This window comes from Dioscorea cayenensis, unplaced genomic scaffold, assembly GCF_009730915.1.
Source record: "Dioscorea cayenensis subsp. rotundata cultivar TDr96_F1 unplaced genomic scaffold, TDr96_F1_v2_PseudoChromosome.rev07_lg8_w22 25.fasta BLBR01000146.1, whole genome shotgun sequence".
NCBI lineage: Eukaryota > Viridiplantae > Streptophyta > Magnoliopsida > Dioscoreales > Dioscoreaceae > Dioscorea > Dioscorea cayenensis.
In genome coordinates, this window is record NW_024086537.1 from 233,962 (window position 1) to 244,541 (window position 10,580).

Consider the following 10,580-nt stretch of genomic DNA (forward strand, 5'->3'; position numbering starts at 1 on the left):
AAACCAACTATTATGCTTCCTAACTAATGATTAATGAGTAGTGGACATCCTTAAATACACGGTCCCAAACCTAAGGTCAACCATGACTAACTCTACACTATGCCCAGTAGAGAAATCAACCAGTCTCAACACCTCACACTGTGTAAAGTTGCAAGAACATCTAGGGATTCCAAGTGATAATCCCTTTTCCTATATGTAGATCTAACCCTTTGGTCCAGGCGAAAGGCCCCTAGTCACAATTAAGCCCCAGGTGTTAAAGTCACTTCAACGCTTCACTGTATTGCTCACGCAACTAAGCCCCAGCGGAGTTCATCCCTTAACCCTTCACTCTATTGTGTCCACAAAGAACTCATGGAACGTGGAGGTAGGATAAATCAAACCGGAGTAGAAAGGGAACGCTCCGCTACCTCTTGACTCACCCTCTCGACCCTCTCCAAACTTGCTTTGTCTAACCCTCATTGCGTGTCATTCACTCACAAGGATTACCAATGTAGACTCTCAACCCTAGTGTCACTCTAAGGAAGAAATCATTCAACAAACATTCAAGATTGGAACTCAATTAAAGACATTAATTAAGAAAAGCATAAAAAAGGTTAATGAAATAAATACATCCTAGGGTTCACAAATCGTAGTACCCACTAGGGGGTTTAGCTCTCCATGGAGCAAGATAGAATCAATAATGAAATCAAAAGTAAAAATATGCACTTTATAGTAAAACCCCCTCGGTATTCGTATCGATGGTCTTGCGGAGTAGCCTCATCCTCTCCAAAGGTTCCATTGTCAATCCTAGGGTATACCTCGTCGGATTGGTGCCAACGAAAGCTCCCCCAATAACTATCTTCCAAGAGAAATACAGTGTCGAAGCTGTAGAACCACTCAAAAAGACTTGCCTAAGCCTTTCTGACAAGGTCCACTTACTTATATCCCGCAAGTGCACGGGTTTGTTAAAGTAATAATCCCGGGTGAGCGGGGTCGAATCCACAGGGAGTAGGGAGTAAAGACATTTAATTCGATTCTTAGCTATGTGGAGTATCAACAATGATAAGTGTGGTAATGATTCAATTATCAGAAATTAAAAGCAACAAGTAAGAGAGCAAAAGTAAGGAGGAGGCAAGGCAATCGATATAGATGGGGTACTCGGATGATGCTTCACCTAGGATAATCGCTTCAAGTGCAAGAACTCTCTATTATGCTTTCTAATCAATGCAATGGTGAGTCGTGGAAATCCTTACATACATAGTCCCAAATCTAAGGTCAACTATGCCTAACTCTATACATGTCTCGGAGGAGAAATAGAACAATCTCAACACCTCGCACTCACATAGAGTTGCAATGAGCTCTAGAGATCCCAAGTGATAAATCTCTTCCTAGATTTAGACCAAACCCTTTGGTCTAGGCGGAAGGTCCCTAGCCACAATTAAGCCCTAGATACTAAGATCACCTCAATGCTTCACTCCATTGCACGGGCAACTAGGCCCCAGCGGAGGTTCATCCCTTAGAGCATTCACTCTATTATGGCCGCAAAGAACTCGAGGAACGGAGGTAGATTCTATCACGTTGGAGGGAAAAGGGGACGCTCCTGTACCTCTCGACTCACCCTCTCAATCCCTGTCCAACCTAGCTTTGTCTAACGCTCGTGGTGTGTCACTCACTCACAAGGTTACCAACAAGAACTCTCAACCCTAGTGTCACTCTAGGGGAAATGTTCATACAATCAAGTATTCAAGGTTGGAACTCACAATAAACATCAATTTATTGAAAGCATAATAAAGAAGTTCAAAGAAACGAATACATCCTAGGGTTCACAATCACCCAAGTACCCACTAGGGGGTTTAGCTCTCCATGGAGCTAAGTACAATCAAAGAAATAGAATGTAAAAGCAATGAATCCATAAAGAAACCCCGTCAATAGTCGTGTCAATGGTCTTATGGAAAGTCCTCTACTCGTCGTCCAAGGATTCCTTCGTCCGGTATAGGATACGCCTCGATCGAAGTTCCCCTCCCAACCTTCTTCCTAATGGAATCACGATGTTGGAGCCGTAGAACCTCTCCAAAACCTTGGCCAATACCCCTCGAAACCCTAGCCGAAGCCCTCTCGCAAGTTGGGGAAAAGATGGATAAAAGAATACCAAACTCGGTGCTGAACCGGCTTTAAATATGGCTAGAATCGGGCAACACCACGGGCGTGGATGGTACACACGCCCGTGCAAAATTTCCACACGGGAGTGGATAATTTCCACACGCCAGTGAGGATTCTCTGTTTCTCTGATTTCTCGGCCGATTGTGAACAGTGTTGTTATAGTAATAACTACAGTGCTCTGCTACATCCTTCGCCCTGAATAACTTCCCAATTCCATACTTTCATCGGGGTAACGCAAACGGGCACACGTTCACGTCGTGAATCACTTGCTTCTTTAATGATATATATGTTGGTGGGGTTCTTGTTCTTGTATGCATAAGACGGAATGCTCGAGTGTGACTGCCTTTGCGCCCCTCCAAATGTATGTACTCACTCGAATGCGAGGTGGTTGGCACACACTCTAGCAACTCACACCTGTCCTATGTCTTAGCGTATGAACCTTAGCAAAATCTCCTCCAAAATAGGTGCATTATGATACACATTGGCCTATTTCCTTCATACTTAGCCTCACAGCCCTACCTGCATAAAAGTAACATAAAAACACACATATTAATGTAAAAACCTGAGAAAAGTAATGTTCAACATAAGGAATGAACGCTTCGCATTCATATTGCACAAGCACTTATCAAACTCCCCCACACTTAAGCTTTTGCTTATCCTCAAGCAAACATTAAAACATTCTGTGCATCAATGAAGAAAATATTGAAAGTTCTTGGCCTTAGGTTCACCGAGGTATACAAAGAAAGTATTCTACAAGTAAGGAAAATTTTAACACTAAATACGGAAAATCAATGCTCTAGCTAAAAACTTGAATAAAAAAGGACATTAAACCCGAATTTCGTGTAAGTGTGTGAACTCACTCAAAGCACCCCAAGTTATACTCCTCAAAGTTCTAAGTACAAGGGACTTATTTATCTACAAAAGTGATAAAAATTTTAAAAGATGGTAGTAGCTTCACACATCCTCTAAGGTAGCCCTTTCCAAAGCGGCCGCTAAGGTGGCTTTCACACTTTCGAGGTGGTAGCTCTTTCTACCCAAGTGGTAGCTTTCACTCATCCTATGAGATAGCTCTTTCTCTCATTAGGGCATAACTAGTATCCGACTTGTGAGAGTAGCTTCATACTTCATAGGGGGTAGCTCTTTCCACCCAACAAATACAAATAAACAATAAAACTATTTTGTTCCTTCTTTTCATTTTTTTTTTCAATTTAGCAAAAGAAGTAAACCTAACTAGTCCCTTTAACATCAAACATGAGTTTCCAATAGAGTTCAAAGAGTGAGTAGTGCACTAAGTGTAAATCGGGCAAAAATTTCTAAAAATTCAAGCAAGAACTAGAGCATGAAAACATTCAATGTTAACAATTCTCCTAGACTTAAGAATACAAACATTGCAACTAAAGTGAACCGCCATTCGCTATGTGAGCATATATCAATCAAGAACGATAGAAAATATGTGCGCATTATGAAACTCCCCCCCACACTTAAGTTGTACATTGTCCTCAATGTACATATGCAAGCTCACTCAAAATATATCATTCAAAAATAGATATGGGAGAAGCAATCAAAACAATACTCCCCTGACTCCTAGTGTTGCGTTTGATGAAGCTAATTCATTGGGAGTAGTGTTCCAACGGGTTGTGAAGCTCGCACGGCCAAGTGCCAAAGCACCTTGACCGTGCCCATAACTAAGTCTCAATTTCCAAGAAGACAAGACCATCTACACTCTTACATGAGGGGGTTCAGTGAAGCTCAAGAAAAACAAAAATAACTCGAGTGTATAAAAGATGAAGCAATGAATACAACTCGATAATGAAAAATAACATAAACTCAGAAGGAAAATCCTTTCTGAGTGAACAAGTCTAAAAACAAGAAAATAAGATAAAGTAAAATGTATGAAAGTAAAAGAAAGGTCAAGTGTCGGAGTCTCTCTCGAGCTCCATTGCTACTGCTGCTGAAGTGGAAGCATATAGTGGGTCCTCCGGTGCTGGGGTCGAGGATGGAGGTGCTGGAGGCACTGCGGGGCCTGAAGAGTCCTCGGCTGCAAGACAAATGATGAGGCAATATCTCGCTCTAGGATCTGCTGTAATATATCGAAACGCGCCATGAACTCTGTGTACTGAGTGGCCTGCGTAGCCCTAATCTCGGCAACCTCGGCTCGGACCACTCCTATAGCATTCTCGAGCCTCTCAAAGCGACCATTGGCTCGAGAAGGTGAAAACATACGCACTGCGGGTGGTTCCTCGGCCGCTGGAGGTGCCTCAGTCTCCATCGATGCGGGCTAAGGATCGAGGGCGGGCTGAGATGCTCCGGCGTCATCACCCTCATCCTCAGCTATCTCTGGGGCTGGTAGGACTAACGCAAAAACCACTGTCCGAACCCTGCGGACCATGCCCATCAACCGCATTGTCTCTAGACCCAGGGGAGCGGGTACACTCGTCTTCTCGGCCCCGCAAATCGAATCCAAGAAGCCCATGCCTAGCACTAATCTCGTAATGTAAGGGCCTGAGAAGATCACTCCCAGTCTAGCGTACTGTCCCTGGTGTCTGATGTAATCAGCTAAGATGTGCTCTTAGTGGATCGGTACGCGCTCTACCATCGAGTACAAGTACAGCAACTCCTGGCGGCTCAAGACACCAGTACTATTGCCACGGCCATTCACCGACCTACTCATGATGGCGTGCAAATATCTGCACGCAGGTCGGGAATGGCACGTGGCCTTGGAGACCCCAGCTCGTACTGACCTTGACCACATAGCACTCTGTAAGCTCTCTGCGGGGTCCAGGTTCCAGGATAATCAGTAGGCAACTGTGCATACTCCTCTGAATCTGTGAATGCCTCCTCGTATAAGCCAAGTAGTATGGAAAACTGCGTAATTCTCAAGCTAAGGTGGCGTCCAAACACTCTGAACTGAATGGTGCCCAAACTGTTGAAGCTCGCATACGCTCTATCAAACTCAAACGAGGAGAGCACCTCCAGTGCAAACTCTCGGATAACTGGCTCTCTAATCGTCAACAACTGCCGCCAACCACCATCTGAAACAAGGTCCTCAACCTCATCAGCGAACTCATCTCCCTACTGAAGATCTCGTAGTATAGTCGTGTCCAGGAATCAAGTCTGTCCGAAGCGGAGTCTCGATAAGCGCTCATAACGGGCCTGATGTTCGGGAATCACAAATCGCATGCCCTCGGGCTCAGAGGATGACTCACGTGGCCTCTTATCAGCTTGCTTCTTTGTCCTAGGTGCCATGATCTGCCAAATTTAAACAAAATTAGTCACACAAGTTGATAAAACAACACTGTAGAAATCCACACGGTCTTCTAGAATTTTCGCACGCCCGTGTGGATTCACGGGGCGTGAGAACCGCACAGCCAGGCATCAATAATCCAAAAATACAACTCAATAATATCTCTAACTTTGTTCTAAACGTAAATCATTGTTACAATTGAAGAAACGAAGCATTATTAACCAGACTAATCAATAGAAATCATGAATTGATGAAGAAGATGAAGAAAATGAACTTACCGACGAGGAGAAGTTAGAAAATAAAGAGCCGGCCAGAAAACTTGCTAAAATCCCACCAAACTGGCGCAATGGAGTCGGAAAATGTTATGAGAGTGTTTTCAAGTGAAAAGGAGTCATGAAGAAGGAGAGAAATCATCCCCTTTTTAAACAGAACTCGTGACTTTTGACGTTCTGTGCATCCACACGGGCGTGTGGAAATTCCCCATGCCCGTGTGCCTCACTTCAAAAGCTCCACAGGGGCGTATGCACGCCCCTATGCGCTCTCGGGAAAAACTCTCACTGACTTAGAACGATCTCCCATGGGCGTGCGGAAATTTTACATGCCCGTGTGCCAGACCCACCGGGGCAGACGCACGCCCCTGTGGCTTCCCTGGACATCCGAGAAAGATATCAAGTCTTCCACACGCCCGTGCAGAAATTTCCCACGGGCGTGGAGATTCACAAGCCCAATTCACAGGGGCAGCCGCACACCCCTATGTTTTCTCGGGATGGAAGGAACAACTTGCAGAGTTTCGCACGAGCGTGCGGAAATTTCCCACGCCCGTGTGTTGTTAACAAGGTCACCCACAGGGGTGAGTCCATGCCCCTGTGTGTTCTCGGGAAAATCTGCCCAACTCTGCAGGAAGGCACACGCCCGTGCGGAAATTACCCACGGGCGTGCGCCAGTCACATGGTCATCCACAGGGGTAGTCGTACGCCCCTGTGCCCTCTCTGGATGAGTTCACAGTACACACCCACGGGCATACGGAAATTCCCCACGCCCGTGTGTTTTCTCTGGATGACTTAGAAAAACCTGAAGGCTCTGCAGAACTAGTCTGAACATGTCTACACATTCAGAGCCTGCCCTATTATGCAAAATTTACCAGATAAAAATACAAACAGAACTCAAACGACCAAACTTCGCCAATTCGCAACAAAACACACAATGATTTCCTTTAAAAACCCAAAATAAAATCGCAGCACAAATAGTCAAAAATTTCAACACCAACACTTAACAATTTATTCATGCAAACAAACTAAACTAAAAGGTACGAAAGTAGTAAACACTTGGGTTGTCTCCCAAGAAGCGCTTGTTTAATGTCACTAAGCTTGACGTATCTTTCTTACCTCACTGGGGTTCATGAATGAAGGTTGCCCTCTTACACATAACTTGAAAGCATGATGAGCAAAGTCTCTTGAAGGTAGAGGGTGTACTATCGGGCTTCGGACCACCTAGCAATCGTTCATCCAACTTCCTTGGCTCATATATGTCTCCAATAGTCTTGGGGCGTTTTCGGTGGCGTCTCCTAGCCCTCTTCATTTTCTGGAGCACATTCTTCAAGATCCCCGGGGTAATTGTTTCCTCTCCATTTGAACCAAGCATCATTACTTCTTCATTGCTCTCCTCTTGGTCGAACAAACCTTCATATGGATCCGGGTTGAACATTTCCAGTATATATTCATCAACAATCTCATCAGTAGTGTCTAGAAAATACAAAGTGTCACCAAAATCGACAGTATACTGCATGGCTTCAGCAAGGCGGTAAGTGAGCTTATCGTCTCCGACACTCAATGTGAGCTCTCTGCCGTCCATGTCAATCAATGCTTTGGAAGTCCGCAAGAATGGTCTCCCAAGTATCAAGGGTACATCTGCATCCTCATCGACATCTAGCACTACAAAGTCAACCGGAAAAATATACTTGTCCACCTTGACAAGCACGTCTTCAATGATGCCTCTCGGATGTCGTACCGTTCGGTCCGCCAATTGTAAAGTCATCCGAGTAGGCCTAGGCTCACCCAAGCCTAGCTTTTGGAAGAAAGTGTATGGCATGACGTTCATACTTGCCCCTGAATCACCAATGCCATTTCCTCACCTAAGTTGCCGATGTTACACGGAATAATGAAGCTTCCCGGGTCCTTCTTCTTGTTCGGCATGTTCTTTTGCAACACCGCTGAGCATGAAGCATCAAGCACCAATGAAACACTCTCCTTTAATTTCCTCTTGTTGGTCAATAGGTCTTTCATGAACTTTGCATATTTAGGCATTTGAGCCAAAGCCTCAACAAAAGGAATGTTGATGTGGAGTTGCTTGAACAAACTCATGAACTTCTTATACTGTTCATCCCCTTGGTCATTCTTCAATCTAGAGGGATAAGGTATTCTTGGCTTTAAAGGTGAGGGTGGCACCTCTTTCTCTTTGTTTGCTCCCTTCTCAACCTCTACAACCTCGGGTGCATGTTCTTTCGGCTTGTCACTCGGAAGCCTCCCTTCAACCTCACGACCGCTTCTCAAAGCGATCGCCTTCACATGTTCTCTCGGGTTGGTTTCCGTGTTGCTTGGTAAACTCCCATGTGGCCTTTCGGAAAGAGATTTCGCAATTTGTCCCACTTGATTTTCAAGATTGTGCAAGGACGCGGTGTGATTGCGAAGTGTAGCCTCGACTGATTCAAACCTTGTATTTGCCGATTGAACAAATCTAGCCAAGTCCTTCTCCAAACCCGTCATTCGGGTTTCCAAGCCTGAAATTCTATTTTCCACTTAAGGGGCTTGTTGTTGTTGTTGGAACCCCGATGGCCCCATGGTCTTCTGTGGCCCTTGATTACTCCATGAAAAGTTGGGATGATTCTTCCAACCTGAATTGTAGGTGTTGCTGTATGGATTCCATTGAGGTCTTATTCCATTACGTACAAGTCAACATTCTCAACTGAAGAAACATCACCTATGACGATTGGGCAATCAGATGGGAGCATGTCCTCCACCACAACCGGTGAAATTGGTCACGGCCATAACTCTATTCGACGCTATAAGATCTAGCTTCTTACTCAAACTCTCGACTTGGGCCGCCAATGAAGTTACCGCATCAATTTCTTGGCGACCGGCCACCTTTTTCTTTTCCCTAGCGTTCCATTGGTAGCTATTTAACCCCATTTCCTCAATCAATTGACGAGCCTCGTCGGGGGTCTTGCTATCTAAGGTACCTCCTACAGCCGCATCCAAGAGTTGCCTTGTACTCGGGTTCAAACAATTATAGAAGGTTTGAACAATCATCCACTCCGGGAATCCGTGTTGCGGACACTTGCGCAGGAGTTCCTTGATCCTTTCCCATGTCTCAAATAGAGACTCCAATTTTAACTGCATGAAGGATGAGATCTCATTCCTAAGCTTTATTGATTTTCTGGGAGGGAAATAACGGGCTAGAAAAGCTTCTACCATCTCCTCCCATGTAGTGATTGATGGCCTAGGTAATGAGTGTAGCCACTGCTTTACTTTTCCCTTTAAGGAAAATGGGAAGGCTCTTAATTTGATGGCATCATCCGTCACACCATTTATCTTCAACATGTCACACACCTCGAGGAAGCTCTCTATGTGACTGTTTGGATCCTCATCGGCTAAATCGTTGAATTGTGCGGACTGCTGCAGCATATGGATGAATGCCGGCTTTAGCTCGAAATTCTGAGCTGTAATTGGGGGACGCACAATACTCGATTGTGTCCCAAACACTGAAGGTCTGGCATAAGTGGATAGTATTTGTTGTTGCTCATTTTGTTCTGCCATGTTATCAGATCCTTCTACTTCCAAATCAGCTGGATTAGGCTATTCTTATACAGGTTCTTTCCCTTTCCATCAAAGTGTACGTTCAAGCTCAGGGTCTCCTTCAATCACTATTGATGGATTTCCTCGGGTCATAACCTGGAGCTGCACCAAAAGTAAAGGAAAGAAAATCAGAACGATGATAGAATAAGAAGATATGAAATAGAATGTGTAGTGAAATAGCTAAGAAAAAAAAGTGCAAAGTATCTCTAAACGCCTAGCTCCCCGGCAACGGCGCCAAAAACTTGACAAGGTCCCATTGCTTATATCCCACAAGTGCACGGGTTTGTCAAAGTAATAATCCCGGGTGAGCGGGGTCGAATCCACAGAGAGTAGGGAGTAAAGACACTTAATTTGATTCTTAGCTATGTGGAGTATCAACAATGATAAGTGAGGTAATGATTCAATTCTCAGAAATTAAAAGCAACAAGTAAGAGAGCAAAAGTAAGGAGGAGGCAAGGTAATCGATAAAGATGGGGTACTCGGATGATGCTTCACCTAGGATAATCGCTTCAAGTGCAAGAACTCTCTATTATGCTTCCTAATCAATGCAATGGTTAGTCGAGGAAATCCTTACATACATAGTCCCAAATCTAAGGTTAACTATGCCTAACTCAATACATGTCCCGGAGAAGAAATCGAACAATCTCAACACCTCACACTCGCATAGAGTTGCAATGAGCATTAGGGATTCCAAGTGATAAATCTCTTCATAGATTTAGACCTAACCCTTTGGTCCAGGCGGAAGGTCCCTAGCCACAATTAAGCCCTAGATACTAAGATCACCTCAACGCTTCACTCCATTGCACGCGCTACTAGGCCCCAGCGGAGGTTCATCCCTTAGACCATTACCTCTATTATGGCCATAAAGAACTCGAGGAACGGAGGTAAAATCTATCATGTCCGAGGGGAAAGGGGACGCTCTGGTACCTCTCGACTCACCCTCTCAACCCTCTCCAACCTAGCTTTGTCTAACGCTTGTGCTGTGTCACTCACTCACAAGGTTACCAACAAGAACTCTCAACCCTAGTGTCACTCTAGGGGAAATGTTCATACAATCAAGCATTTAAGGTTGGAACTCATAATAAACATCAATTTATTGAAATCATAATAAAGAAGTTCAAAGAAACGAATACATCCTAGGGTTCACAATCACCCAAGTACCCACTAGGGGGTTTAGCTCTCCATGGAGCTAAGTACAATCAAAGAAATAGAATGTAAAAGCAATGAATCCATAAAGAAACCCCCTCGATGGTCGTGTCAATGGTCTTGTGGAAAGTCCTCTACTCGTCGTCCAAGGATTCCTTCGTCCGGTATAGGATACGCCTCGATCGAAGTTCCCCGACCAA

The 10,580-nt window shown here is 44.6% G+C and overlaps 1 non-coding gene across 1 annotated transcript; it reads left to right on the forward strand.

The window, feature by feature from the left end:
- The first annotated feature begins 8,698 nt into the window (after positions 1 to 8,698).
- Positions 8,699 to 8,805, forward strand: LOC120253650. The gene has a single exon (XR_005534360.1). It is a non-coding gene; the product is annotated as a small nucleolar RNA R71 (small nucleolar RNA).
- The last annotated feature ends 1,775 nt before the right edge of the window (positions 8,806 to 10,580 follow it).